General features: G+C 42.5%; 1 protein-coding gene across 2 annotated transcripts in view; it reads right to left on the bottom strand.

Annotated features, from left to right (window-relative positions):
• The window catches only part of LOC149301466 (T-box transcription factor TBX4-like), a 73,471-nt gene extending 66,470 nt beyond the window's left edge, over positions 1-7,001 (bottom strand). Inside the window, exon 1 of one of the 2 annotated variants that reach the window (XM_089484362.1) lies at positions 6,934-7,001. The gene's annotated coding sequence lies outside the window, so the exon portion shown is untranslated. Of the gene's footprint in view, positions 1-232; positions 260-6,933 lie in introns of those variants that run through there. The other variant, XM_089484361.1, reaches the window with a different exon arrangement.
• Positions 7,002-15,383: the final 8,382 nt, after the last annotated feature.

Raw genomic sequence — 15,383 nt, 5'->3', positions numbered from 1 at the left:
ATTTCCATCCCAACCCTTTAAATAAATAGGAAAATATATCTAAACTCTTCTTTATTTTGTGTTTTCTGAGCTCCAAAACTATTGCCTAAACTTCTTTCTTTTTTCCCTAAAAATTAATTAAAATTAATTTTAAAAATTAATTAAAAATTAATTAAAATTTCATTTAAATGTCTTTAAAAATTCATTTTAAAAAAATTCATAAGGAATGGAATAATAATTCTCTCTTTCTTACCTTCAACTTTTGGGTCTGAAGTGAAATCCCCACAAAACGAGAAAATAAAGGTGAAAAATAGTTTTAAATTTCTTCCCAAGGAGAAAATAATTAATAATCAATAATCAATAATTAATAATAACTTGACTCTCCAAAGTCTTATTTCGTAGGGACTTTCCCCCCAAAAGACAGGGCTGTATATATTAATACAAAAATAAACCCTACTGGTTTTTAATGGGGCAAAAGAAAGAAAGGGATCAAGGCCCCCCTGAATTCGAACCCAAACCCCCTCCCACTGTCACGTGACCACCTGCCAAAATTGGGACCAGAAACAGATCTGGAAGAACAAGGGGGGCATTTGGGGTCTTTTTTGGGGGGGAAGTCACCTAGGGTCAGTCCTACTAATGAACCATATTTCTCCCCCAGATCACATATATATATATATATATATATATATATATATATATATATATTTACGAACATAATCCGAAGCTGTGTCTGGAGCTGGATCTGAAAGGAGAAGGAAAGAAGGAAGGGTGGAAAAAGAGGAGGAGAGTGGAAGGAAAGAGAAAGGAGAGAAAGAGAGAGTGGCTGCTGTGGTAAGAAATCCTGGAAAGAAAAAGACAGAGAGAGAGAGAGAGAGAGAGAGAGAGAGGCATATCTATGTCTATCTATCTATCTATCTATCTATCTATCTATCTATCTATCTATCCATCCTCTTAAGCTATATCTATCTAGCGATAGATCTATCTAGCCTCTTAAGCTAAATCTCTGTCCATTTATCTGGATATATATATATATATATATATATATATACACACATCTTAAGCTCTCTCTCTCTCTCTCTCTCTCTCTCTATATATATATATATATATATATATCTTCTTAAGCTATATCTATCTATCTATCTATTCCAAGCTAAAACTATCTATCTATCTATCTATCTATCTATCTATCTATCTATCTATCTATCCTCTTAAGCTAAATCTGTATCTATCATATAGATGCATTCTTAAGCTAAATCTCTATATTTCTCTAGTTAGATATAATATAACTTATATCTATATCTATATCCTCTTAAGCTAAATCTAGCTAGCTAGCTATCTTAAGCTATATCTATATCAAACTTTCTATCTATCTATCCCCTTAAATCTCTATATCTATCTATCTTTCTCTATCTAGATACATATCTAGATATAATAGATACATATCTCCTTTATCTATCTATCTATCATCTATCTATCTATCTATCTATCTATCTATCTATCTATAAATGTATATCGCCTTAAGATGTATCTAGATCTCTCTATATCTTAGGTTATATCTATATCTCTCTCTTCTTAAGCTATTTTCTTTTTCCATATATATATATATATATATATGAGGAAAAGGTTAGGTGCTTCCCTGTTGCTTCTAGGAAGAGGGAAGAAGGGGGAAAAGGGGGTCCTATGCCCCCCAAATGTGGGTCCATATACAAGCAGAGGGCCTTTTCAGCCCTTTGTCCGTGAGGATGCGCCTGACACGTGTCTTTGCCAATGCCATTCTCTCCAATGCAGAAGGAAAGGCAAAGAAAAGCCTGTTGGGTGAGGAAGGGATTTTGTTTGAGGGGCCTGTGTAGGTTTCCAAGGACTTTAAAAAAGAGGTTCATATCTTAAAAATGTGCATCTTGTGCATTTCACAAATGGAAAGCCTGTGCAAATTTGTGACGTGCATTTTGTGGATTGCAAAAAAATGTGCACCGCTTGCATTTGAAATATGTTTCATGCGGCTGCAACATGTATTTTCTGTATCGGCAACATGGATTTTGTGTCTTTGCAACATGGATTTTGTGCATGACACACATTCGCAACATGTGCAATTACAACATGTATTTTGTGCCTTTGAAACGTGTATTTTGTAGATAGTGCAAATTCGAAACATGTGCATTGGCAACATGTATTTTGTGCCTTCGCAACATGTATTTTGTGTCTTTGCAACATGTACTTGTGCCTTTGCAACAAATTCGCAACATGTGCAACGGCAGCATCTACTTTGTGCCTTTGCAATGTCTATTTTGTGTCTTGCAAAAATGTACAATGTGCATTTGTAACATGTATTTTGTGTATTGCACAAAATTGGCAACCTGTGCCATTGGCAACATGTATCGATGTGGATTGTGGGTGTTATTGTACCTTGCAGCACATGGCCAACATGATGGATCCATTTCAATGCACATTTATCTTTCTTCCTGCCTGGTTTTCTGGAAGCGAAAAGGTAGCGTTTGGTGTGTGTGTCTTTCAATAAATGAAGGAAGTTATATAGGGCTGTTTGGTTCGCTTGTGTTGACTCTCATATAGATAGATAGATAGATAGATAGATAGATAGAGAGAGAGAGAGAGAGAGTTGCTTTTGTGAAGAAATACCCAATAATGGCAATAATCCAATGGTTCCTCAAGGGCACTGTATGTTTGTGTGTGTACACACACCACATAACTGGACGAGAGAAGACAGAATATATAGAGAATATATATATATATATATATATATAGAGAGAGAGAGAGAGAGAGAGAGAGAGAATTTATGTAGACAGAAAATGTGTGTATATATATATACATAGAGAGAGAGAGAGAGAGAATGTATATAGACAGAATACATACATATATATATATAGAGAGAAAGAGAATATATATAGATATATAGATGTAGAGAGAATACATATATATATATATATATAGAGAGAGAGAGTATATAGACAGAATATGTATATATATATATATATATAGAGAGAGAGAGAAATATATAGAGACAAAATACATACATATGTATAGAGAGAAAGAGAATATATATATATATATAGAGAGAGAGAGAGAGAATACATATATATATAGTGAGTGAGAATGTATATAGACAGAATATATATAGTGTATGTGTGTGTGTATATATATATATATATGTAGAGAGAATATATACCTGACCGAACCCTCCTAGCTTTCCATCTCTCTCTCTCTCTTTGTAATTTTATTATATATATATACACACACACACACACACACACACACACACATAATATACAAACACACACACACACACACGTGTGTGTGTGTGTGTGTGTGTGTGTGTGTGTGTGTGTGTGTGCCTGAATCTCTGCCCCTTTGCTGCCAGGTTTCTTTCCACAGAATTTGGTGCCTGAGGCGAAAATGGCAAGAGAGGAGCCCCTTCTCCTCCTCCTCCTCCTCCTTCTTTCTCCTGAGTCCCAAGGAAGGCCATGCTCCCAGTAAAGGCCCTTGGGGTTCCCAGAAAGAGGTTTCCAGCCCCAGGGAAGGACTCTGGGGACAAGATCAGGAGAAGAAGGCACCCCAACGAAGGGGAGCAACGGTGGGCTTTCCTTCGGATTTCCCTCCAGGGTCACTGAGGGAGGAAGAGGAGGAGGAAAAGAAGGAGAAGGAAGAGGAGGAGGAAGAGAAGGAGAGGAAGGAGAAGAAGAAAGAAGGAGGGGGAAGAGACAGAGGAGGAGAGGAAGGAGGAAGAGAAGGAGGAGGAGAAATAGAAGGAGAGGAAGAAGGAAGAGAAGGAGACAGAGGAAGAGAAAGAGATGAAGAAGGAGGAGCAGGAGGAGAAGGTGAAGGAGAGGAAGGAGAAGAAGGAGGAAGAGAAGGAGGAGGAGGAGGAGGAGGAGGAGGAGAAATAGAAGGAGAAGAAGGAGGAAGAGGAGGAGGAGGAGGAGAAATAGAAGGAGAAATAGAAGGAGAAGAAGGAGGAAGAGAAGGAGGAGGAGGAGAAATAGAAGGAGAAGAAGGAGGAAGAGGAGGAGAACTAGGAGGAGGAGGAGGAGAAATAGAAGAAGGAGAAGAAGACGGAGGAGGAGGAGGAGCAGAAGAAAGTAACCGCAACAGCTCTTTCCCAAATGGCTCTACTGGATTATTATTATTATTATTATTATTATTATTATTATTGCTATTATTTCTTTGAATATGCAGCAATTGGGATGGAAACAAGGTGACCAGGCCCTGTCCTCCTTTCCCTGGACGCATCCTACATTTCGACCTCCATTCTTGAGCAGGACTCAGAAGGAGGAAAGTATATTTATATATTGAGTGTTTTTAGCTTTTATATTATGGGGGAAAGGGGGGCTTTGGTCCACCCTGAAGAGGGTCTGCAAAGAGACAGAGATGCCCTCTGTGGCCTCTTTCCAAGTATCCCCTATTGCCAGAGCTTTTCAAGGTGTATTTCTGCAACCTTTCCAGATCCTCACACCTCCAGAAAACCCCCCACTTTTCCTCCAAAGACCCAACTTTTGGGTCTAAATGAGCAAAAAGGCCCATCCGATTCATTAAAAATGCCCAGCGATTTATCCCCAAACATCTGAAAAAGGATTTATGGCTCTTACTTGGGGTCCTTTTTTGGGGTTGGTGTCCATCAACCGTGAGAAAAAGAGAGAGACCGAGACAGAGGGCCTTGAAAGCGGGGAGCCTCAATGTATCCAAAACATTAACAAACCCCCCAAATTTCGACACCGAAAAGGAGTCCTTTCCCAAAGCGAGGCTGGAAAGGAAAACCCAGAGAGCAAAAAGATGGAGCGGAAACTGGGGAGACCCCCAAAGTATAATAACAACCTCGAAGGGGTCAATGTTTGCCATCCAGATCGGTGGTGCGGCTGTTTTGTCAAAGCAAAACAAAACTCCTTTGGGGAGCCGGGGATTTATTTTAACAAGCCTCAAGTTGATCTCTCTTGCAAATGGTACCTTTCATATATATATATATATATATATATATATATATATATATATATATACTGTATATATATATATATATATATATATATATATATATTCTGCATTAAAGGGGTCTTTTTGGGGATGGTTTGCTCACAAGGAGGTCCGACTTGGAGTAGCAGCAGCCAGCCCAAGTTCATTGCAAACCTGCAAAGCATTGAGTCGATCAACATGGCTCTAACTCTTTTCTGTTTTTAAAAACTACAAGCCTCTTTCTTTCTCTTTCTCTTTCTCTTTTTCTTTCTCCTTTTCGATCCATCTCAGGCGAAGAAAACTGGAGAGGACTTTGTTAAAACCCAAGGTTCACTGAGTAACATACACTTAGGACCGAGGCCTACAAGTTGTACTTTGCTCAAGGAAAGCTACAAAGGTCAAAGATCGCGCCGACATTTTAAGCCTAGTTTTTAACCTTCTTTTATCCCACATCCCCTTTTTATCTGTCTGTGTGATAAAGACGATGGTCTACGTTACTCAGAAGTACATTTCAGAAACGCAGATGCTATAAATGTACTAAATAAGTAAGTATTTTCCCAACTCCTTCTCGACTCGCTCCAGAGCAAACTTGCAAGGGACCTCAGGCGTGCAAAGCTTATTATGGATGACAAACACAACACAACAATACGATGTTTGTACTTGCATTCATGCAACTGTGTTTAATGTATATGATGTGCTGGCCAAATGGCCGTAATAAAGTTATTATTATTACAATGTATATGAAACTAAATAAAGAATTTAGAAATTTAAAGGATTTGCAAAAATGTTATGAACGGTTCGTACTTTCAAGAAAGGCACATTTTTAGTGCTCTTTTAGGACTCAGGCGTCTCCTTTGTGGGTCCGCCGTAAACCTATTTTCGCTTGATAATAATAATAATAATCAAATTAAATATTTATTTATATCCCGCCGCTTCTCGAATGTCCAATTTAGAGGCAAAACCGAGCTCTGAAAGTAAGAAGTCTAAGTCCAACAAGTTCACAAACTGCCGTCCGAAAGGACCAACCTTAAACCTATTTAGTTCGACGTCTCAACCTTAGAAACGTGAAATGAATTGTCCCGCTCTGTGTTGTTCCTTGTGTTTTAGCACCATATTCGGACAGCAATTTGGGTTGTCCGATATGTTAAAAAACACAACGCACCATATTCAGACAGCAATTTGGGTTGTCCGATATGTTAAAAAACACAACGGTTAAGGGGAAAGGTTTCCTTCCCAACGGCGAAACCTGACCCCTTCCTCCATCCCTTGACAAGCCCCCAAAGATATACGCTCATCTTGGAGCAATTAACATCGCTTATCATTAGGAGCGCATTACCGGGCCTTTGAACTTGGCCCCACCGACACCGCTTTTGCGAAGTTATAAATTTCAAGCTTTATAGCGTAAATCTCCAACTATAGAGGAAGGAAAGAGAGGTAAGAGGTGTAGTAGGTGCGGGTCTCCAAAGCGGAACAGGCCCGGCCTGACCTCAAACGACGAAATTGACCCCCATCATCCAGGCAAGGCCCCTCACAAGGTTGTTATTGCATTTCGATGCTCGCCCGCTGCATCTGCACTGCAGAATTAATGCGGTTTGATACTGCGCTGGTTGCCATGGCTCCATGCTGTGCATTGCTGGGATCTGTAGTTTGGTGTCTCTGGGAGTTTGGGTGCCATAACAAGCTGCAGGATTCAATAGCCATTGAGCCATGGCAGTTAAAGCTGTATCAAATTGCAACGTTGCTGCATTATTGGCAGCTTGGTGTTGTGGTCTGAGCATCTGGAGACCAGGGTTTGAATCCCCACTCAGCCATGGAAACCTATGTGCAAGTTACGCTCTCTCTGCCTCAGAGGAAGGCAAACTTCACTCTGAACAAATCTCGCCAACATAAACCCCTGTGATAAGGTTGCCATAAGTCAGAAACAACTTGAAGGCCCACAACAACAACAGGTGAGTAGAACAGGAAGAAAAGGCTAGGTTAGAAGGAGAGGTTGCTCACCTGTATTTCTTCAAATGGTCATCTGCAAATGCACACAAATGGCACGTCCTAAATACCCCAAAGGCATCAGATCCTGTCCGATCTTGGCATCTAAGCAGGATTGGCTCTGGTTAGCTCTTGGATGGGAGGCTGCCAATGTGGGCTGTATTTCAGAGGAAGGCACTGGCAAAACCACCTCTGAGTATGCCTTGCTTAAGGAAACCCTATGAAATCCATGGGGCCGCCACCTACACAAGACACATTTTTAAGTCTGCCTTGGCATTGCCTATTTTAAGATGCCTTCTGCAAGAAGGGATGGAGAGGAAACTTGTCAAGATGCCCCTCTGGGAAGAGATCCGAGCAACCGAAGGCCATGGCCCAGATCCAAAAGGGGATACATATTGCAGTAAAAACAATTAATAGGACAGTTAAAAACAAAATAGAAGGCGCTTTGGCAAACCACAGACCGCTTCCTCAGATGTATGGAGTGTTATCCAGAGGTTATGGCGCATACATAATGGATGGAGGTGGGACCGTAAAGCATTAGGTTAAGGGCAGAAAGTGCTTGTGGGTTTCGTTTGGGAAAGAAGGATCCAAAGACGGTTGTCCTAAAGAATTAAGTGGGTTACTTATGTTGTAGTTAAGGATTCAAGACAAGACTAATGGGATTTCAAGTTTATTTCTTAGACTGCCTCTCCCAGTATCCACATGGCCACAAGGAAGAGGGGCACATCTGCATGGAGACCCTTCCATACCATCTGAACCGAGGGGCACAACATCTTGACCAAATGCATGTCAGCATCATCCAATTTTTCTTCCTTTCTCCTCTGTCATTTCCAACACCTTTCCTTCAGAAGCTTGCATAATGTGTATTTTGGTCGTCCTCAACAAAGGTATCATTGTTTTGTGGATTTGGGATGACACTGTACTTTGTTATATGGATAAGATACACATAAGAGGGCACTGTGAAAGCTCCCTTGGCACCATCAAGAAACCTCACCGTTTCGTGTGGCCTGGCAGTAGGTACCATAGGTTTCTTAAATCCAGGACTTAAACTTGACAGCTTTGTAGTCTAACCTGCTCACCTTTCTTTTATCTATGGTAGCAAAGTGTGAGAGGAGAGAATTATGTGCCATGCACCTTGGTCTCCATCCTTGTTTTGCTGCTTTCAGGTGTATTGGAAGACGCTATTCCATCTCCAATATTGAAGACGTTTTGCCAGCTGGCATCTTCGGAGACCTTTCTCCAAAGATGCCAACCAGAGATGCTGGCGAAACAGGAATAAACTCTTCTAGAACATGGCCATATAGCCCGAAAAACCCACTATGGATGCCAGCCATGAAAGCCATCGACTTCACAACGTTGTGTACCTTCAAGCCATTTCCATCTTCTGGTGACCCTAAGGGGGACCTATCTCAATGCTTTCTTGCCAAGATCGGTTGAACGGCTTGCCATGGCCTTCCTCTATTATTTGTCTCCTTTCCCCACAAACCTTGGATCGGATTCCCATACCATGTCCTCCTCTGAGAAGGAACACTTGCATTTCTTTTTAAAAAAGCTAAAAAGTCCTTTCTTCTCTATCCTTTAATGTTTTCTTTGTAAGAGCAGTGTAACCAGGCCTGCTATATAAACAGAGAGGGTGAGTGTTTGTACCGAAAACTGTCAGGACGCACCGCTTTGAACTTCGCTTCCCAGATTCCTTGGGAAAGATTGAAGAGGAAAGAGAAAAGAGAGAAGAAATTATATATATATATATATATATATATATATATATATATATATATGAGATGGAGGGGGGGAAAGAGCACACACTACATGATAGGTTCGAAAAATAATAATAACAACTGTCAACATGGTGCGCTTGGACCAGACTTAAAGACGTTTTCCCCCATCCGTCTTTTACCCGCAAACAGCCAGATTTGTAGATATGAGCATCAAAGATTCTTAAATGGTTCAGAGAAGGAAAAACTAAGAAAGATATGTAAAGTGGGGGGGAAAGGGGTCGAAACAGAGGACGACTGACTTGTTCCACATTCCAGAAATGACATCCATCTCACATTCGGTCTATTTTTACCCTCCTGAACGTAAGCGTTTTTTAAAAATTCCCATGAAGACGACCGTTTTGTCGGAGTCGCAACACTTCCTCCTTGTTTTTGGTTTGCTGTCCAGTCAACCTAGACTTGTGGCAAACCTATGAATGAGAGATCCTAGGCCAGTGATGGCGATCCTTTTAGAGACCGAGTGCCCAAACAGAAACCCCAAACCCACTTATTTCTTGCATAGTGCCATGTCCTTCTGGCTTTCTAGTAACAAACTCTGGCAAACTCTGTGCTGGGGCGATGGCACATGTGCCCACAGAGAGGGCTCTGAGTACCACCTGTGGCATGCATGCCATAGGTTTTCCATCACTGTCCTAGGCCTTGCAAAGTCATGGCAGATTGAACCAAGCCACCTCTTTTCTTGCTGCCGTCTACTCCCTGTGTGTGCGCGCCTTCAAGTCGCCGGTCGATATATGGCGATCCTATTAATTTTAGAGGGTTTTCTTAGGCAAAGGATACTCAAAGGTGGTTCTGCCAGTTCCTTCCTCTGAAGCAGAGCTCCTGGTATTCATTGGTGGCCTCCCCTCCAAGTACTAACCTGGGCTGACCCTGCCTAGCTTCCAAGATCAGATGGGAATGGGTGCATTTAGGCCATTTGGGCTCATTTCCAAGCATTACTATCCTTGCTAAGAAATCCCATCATCTCAGCATAGGTCCAAAGTAGAAGAACCTCAGTTTAGCCACCTCTGCATCTAGTGAAAGTCCAGACCTGGGTTGCTCTAGGACCCATTCATTTCAAATGAGCATCGCATTTCAAATGAGTCCATTTTCGTGTTTTCCTCACTGTCCAACTCGCACGTCTTTACACCGAAATCAGAAATACTACGTTCTCAATGGTCCCGAATTGGCATCTGACGATACGTCTGTACACTTGAAGGCCTTCTATAGATCCTTCATGGTTGCCTTTCCAAAAATCTCTTACTATTTCGGGTGATATTTACAACGAAAGTGTTGGCGTGGCATTTGGGAAACCCAGGTTCCTGTTATACAAAACATGCTTATCACAAGGAGTAAGAAAAACCACACACGCCGCCTTCAGATCAAGGAGAGAGGAACAAGCCATATGTACAGTTAGTAGAGAAAAAAGGTAGGGTTTAAATACAATTAACATAGAACTGGTAGTTCTATAATAAACTATGGAAGTGGAGAGAATATTAAACACTGTCTCACCTAATGCTCACATTTGGACTTTGCATGCACACTTCTGGCAAATGTTGCTTGTTGGTGTAAGGAGCCTGTGTGCAAGCTTTGGCGTTACACAGAATTCATCCGTCCGGCGAAAACGGACAGAGAAGCACTTTGGCTACAAAAGACTAAGCGGCGTCTGGATTTCAAACAGTGGCTTATTCAGAAAGCATGCCTTTAACATCCAGACAGAGCCCACATTCATCTAAAGGCCTGCTCCGAAAAGCCAGAGGCAGCTGTGTCGGCTCACTAGAAAAAGTAGATGAATATCCACAGTGAAGGTAACACCGACGTGTTAGGACCGAGTAAAATAAATCACAAGCTAGCTTTCAGGTTTCCAAAAACTCTTCATCACGGTGGATAAAGGGCGGACAAACGCTGTTAGTTCCAACCAGAGAAAGCCACTGAATCGGTGGAGCGCACTTAACCATTGACACAGCAAGTGATTTAATGGGCGATTTGAACCCTGGTCTCTCGGAGTCCTAGCCTGACGCTCAAACCGTTGGCTCCTTGGTTATGACAACAACAAGAAATATTACAACCAGCTTCTTTTATCTGTAACTAAATGCTTTTAAGATCCAATTAAACCAAAGCCTGCAACAGACTGCCAAAATAAAGCTGCTTCGGTTCTCTTTGGAGGTATGCTGTTTAAGTGATGCATGCACCAAAGCTGCACTCCAGTGCTTAGGAATGGAGTGTGGCTTTGGCGCGACCTCCGGAGTCTTAGGACCCATGCGTCATTTAAATAGCATACCTCCAAAGAGACCCGAAGCAGCTTTATTTTGGCAGTCCGTAACAGGCCCAAGGTTTCCACAAGACCTGGTTTCCAGACCAGCCTCTGCCCCTTCTCCTTTTTGTCAATGCCCTTCTGAAAATGCAACACACAGATGCAGCCATACAAAATAGAATAAAATGATTACTTCTTGTCATCTGGACTCTACAGTTGTGTTAACGCAACCTAAGATCGCAATGGTAATTTTAGCCGTTGCGTCACACCACTGGCTTCCGTTCAGCTTGTGATCCACCAGAGTGCAGATTATCCATGTCACTACAACAGACAATTTATACAACAGGAAAAGGAGAAATACAGTGGTCCCTCCACATTCTCTGGGGTTAGAGATGAAGGACTCCCTTGAATGTGGAAAACCCACAAATTAAAAAAAACCACTATTCTTTTTACCTAAGAGAACACCTCTCTAGGAATTTTTCGGTCCTCCAGAGCAACTCTATGGTCAACTCCCTGCAGAATTTCTCTGGAGGACCTAGAGCAGTGATGGTGAACCTTTTTGAGGCCGAGTGCCCAAACTGCAACCCAAAACCCACTTATTTATTGCAAAGTGCCACGTCCCTCTGGCTTTCTGGTAACAAACTCTGGCAAACTCTGTACTGGGGCGATGGCACATATGCCCACAGAGAGGGCTCTGAGTGCCACCTCTGGCATGCGTGCCATAGGTTCGCCATCACTGACCTAGAGATTCCTAGAGGGAACATAATCAAATCTGCAAAAGTCAAAGCCATAAATGCAGGGATTGAACCTGCAAGGAGCCTACATTTTCCGGTTAAATAACAAGTGGGACCTTGCTATCCGCTGGGGTTTGGTTCCAGGATCCTCTGTGGATAACAAAATCTAATGGATGCTCAAGTCCCATTAAATACAACGGCAGAGCAAAATGGTGTCCCTTGTATAAAAGGGAAAATCAAGGTTTGCTCTAAGGAGGGCCGACAGTACATCTATTTAGAATATATTATTTCTATGCTGGAATCTGTGGATAAAAAAATCCATGGATAGGGAGGGTTGATTGTACATCTATAGGAGCCTGTGCTTTTTTAATAGCTTATAGCTTAGAGAAGATACTTATTTGGACTTCAACTACCAGAATCCCCCAACCAACCAACATCACCCGCAGCCATGTTGGCTGCGGCGTTCTAGACGTTGTTGTCCAAAGGAGTAACATTTCTAATCTGGTTTTGGTTTCTGATTTCTTGGTGCGAAACGATAACAACGACCCTGCAACCTGGTCTTTTTTAAAACACATTTTAAGAAAGAGACAGGCAGGTGGAGAGACTGTCTATAGCATTCCAGCTCGGACTCTGCCAGCTTTGAAGCCTCCGGAGACCCCTCTGTATGTTTTCAGATGTCTCCATCCATTTACTCCGACGTTGGGAAACACCCCCGGTGTCATCACTCATCCGATAAACCCTGGGACCTGTTAAGTTAGTGGTGAAATTGTGGCAACCAATCTTTGTCATCGAGGAGCGAAGGAGCTCAGAGGAAGGAAAGAAAGGAAGAAAGAAAAAAAGGAAGGCGGGGGAGAGAAAGTCACCTTGGCAAGAGTGACCCATCAAAGCCACTCATCGCTGTCACACATCGTATTGGCCTTTATACGCCGAGGATTAATAATGTTTGATTTTAAAAAATGCATGGCCCATAGTGCGCCAATGCTATAATGCAATAAATACAATGCTGTAATAAATGTGCCAGTTGTTATGGTGCCACAGGTCTCTTGGTTGTTGGATTTTGGATTTTATTTGAAGTTAAACATAAATACAGACATTGGCTGCTTAGTCTTCAGGAATTGCAGATAAATGGGAGTCGGATGAGGGCGAGAATCAATACGACTTGGTTGTGATGTTTCAACATTTAGCTAACCATCCCTGATATAATGCTCCTCGCTCACGGCCCCGAAAAATGCTATAAAAATACCTTCCAGTTGATGGAATTGCAGCCTACGAAGGGTCAGGTGTTCGCTGGTTAAAACTTGTTCCATTTCCATCTCTTTCCCCCTCAAGTGAGGAAAATCATTCACTCCGACGCCCAGAAAAGGGTGTTTCAGCTCTCCTTTGGATCAAAGTTGAGATTTGTGGTTGTGGCAGCAATTGTCAATTTCATGCACATGGCAGGAATTGGCAAGGTAGGTTATTCTTTGCAGACACGCACATAGTGTTTGTTGCCATGTGCCTTCAAGTCGCTTCCGACTTACGGAGACCCTAAAGGTGAGGCTATCACTGGGTTTCCTTGGCAAGATTTCTTCAGAGGAGGTTTGCCTTTGCCTTCCTCTGAGGCTGAGAGAGTGTGTGCCTCGCCTAAGGTCATCTAAGTGGGTTTCCACAGCCGAGTCGGGATTTGAACCCAACTCAACTGTGGAAACCCACTAGATGATCTTGGGCAAGTCAAAAGGTCTCTCCGTCTCAGAGGAAGGCAAAGGCCAAGAGTATGTTCTTCTAGGGCCCATACTCAAACCACAACTCTGTACTAACCCCCGTCCGCTATAAGGTACTATAAACTCCCCTTCCAGAAGCCATAAACAGTAGCCACTGTTGTGAACCACCGAGTGGAATGACAACTGACTTTCCACACTTTAGAGCTGTGGCCGCACACGGACCATGTGTCACAACAAGCCTATGTGTCAAAATATTATATGAGCTTCTGATGGATTAGGAAGATGAAGCCTTTGCTGCTGCAGAACGTGAACCAAAAGATTTAAGTTGCAAGAAAAGAGATTCCATGTAAACACTAGTGATTTTCCAAACTTTGGCCTTCCGGGGGTTTTGGACTTCAGCTCCCAGAATCCCAGACCATTGGCCAACATGGCTGAGGCTTCTGGGAGCTGAGGTCCAAAACCCCTGGAAGGCCAAAGTTTGGGAATCGCTGCATTAGGAAGACCTTTGTTTTTAACTGTAAGAGCTCTTCAACAGGAGGACAGGCCTGCCTTGACTATATGAATAAATGAACCAAATTCTCCTTCCTCTGCACCAAGCAAATGGAACAGGTGGAGTATGGGCTATTTATCAGTTACACCTTTTTCCTCCATGTTTTGAACCTCGGATCCCTTCCGCCAAATTTAACAAATCTTCCGACCCATCCCTATTTGGGATTTCCCCGTGAGCTTCTTGGCGATGGGTCCCTATAGCCAAGTTGCACATAAATGTGTCATGTCTTGGTTTTCATACCATAGAAGGGCTTCCAAACCTCTGAGCATCCAGCCATCGGGGTCGTATTTCTCTCTTCTTTCATTTCTCAGCCGTTTGGGCCAAGGATAGGCAGAGATCTCTCTTTGTTCCCTCCACCTTTAGATGAAAGTAATCGAAAGAGGAGGAAGAAAACGTTTTGGCAAAAACAACAGAGAGATAAACCGAATGAGAAATGCAGCGTCCTTTCTTCCCTGCCATAATCCATCTTGAATTATGGCGGTTGGTGCTTGAATTATGAGACGAAGGGGCCTTTAATGAAAGCCACGAACCTCACCGCCAAGTCCAGATCTTGCAAAACAAAGCCTAGAAAACAGGGGCAGAAGGGGCCACTGAAGAAAGTGTGAAGAGCAGTAGCATATTGTGAGGTGGTGTAGTATAATAGTAAGAGTACTTGCAACCATAGAGTTGGGAGAGACCCCCAAGGGCCATCCAGTCTAACCCTTTGCCATGCAGGAATGCACAGTCAAAGCTCTTCCAACAAGTAGCCATCCAGCCAGTTTGAACACCTTCAAAAGAGGAGACCCCCACCACTGTTTACATATGGAAAGCTATTCGATTTCACATGTGCATGTTGTTCGTGGATAGGAGGTTTACTGAAACATGTTGATCTGCATTTCTTTTTCGTGGTGGAGGAAACTCTCCCTATTACACTTGTCACACCACAGTAATCTAGCCATAAGGTTTCCAGAACATAAGACGCTGTATGTATGTGATTCCCAACCTAAGTACAGAACTAAATCAAAATGGAAGAGTTGCTGTCCAGAAGCGTCACAGCGGGCCTCCTAGTTGCTACTACCTCGACTCTGCTTCCTTCCTCTCTGGCTTAAGATGGGTCAGGAGGTCAGCTTTTCCTCCCCTGGTTCGCTCTTTTGCATCCTTGCTCCCATCAGGAAGAAGCACAAACAAGGGTTTTATAGAAGGACACTCATTTACTAGCTTCTGAACGGAGGATATTTGGAAAGTGGCCTTCGAGAGGTGTGTGCCATTAAATGCCGTGCCATTAAAAACCAAGCCAGCTTCCTCAAAAGTGAAATCAACCATTCAAAAATATATACGACGGGGGATAGCAATGGAATTGCTCCAAAACCAGCATCAGGCATCTTAGGTAAAGGAGAAGGAGAAGGAAGTCGCAAGGTTAAGTCGCAGGGCTTATACCAGACCTGGGCAAAACTTGTATTATCTCAAAATCAACACCGGAGTTCTCTACTAGTGGCT

Source organism: Sceloporus occidentalis, unplaced genomic scaffold (genome assembly GCF_023333645.1).
Source record: "Sceloporus occidentalis isolate IW3139 unplaced genomic scaffold, rSceOcc1.0.p SCAF_21, whole genome shotgun sequence".
Lineage (NCBI taxonomy): Eukaryota > Metazoa > Chordata > Lepidosauria > Squamata > Phrynosomatidae > Sceloporus > Sceloporus occidentalis.
The sequence above is the reverse complement of the archived record's forward strand: the minus strand, read 5'-3'. Positions and strand labels throughout refer to the sequence as shown.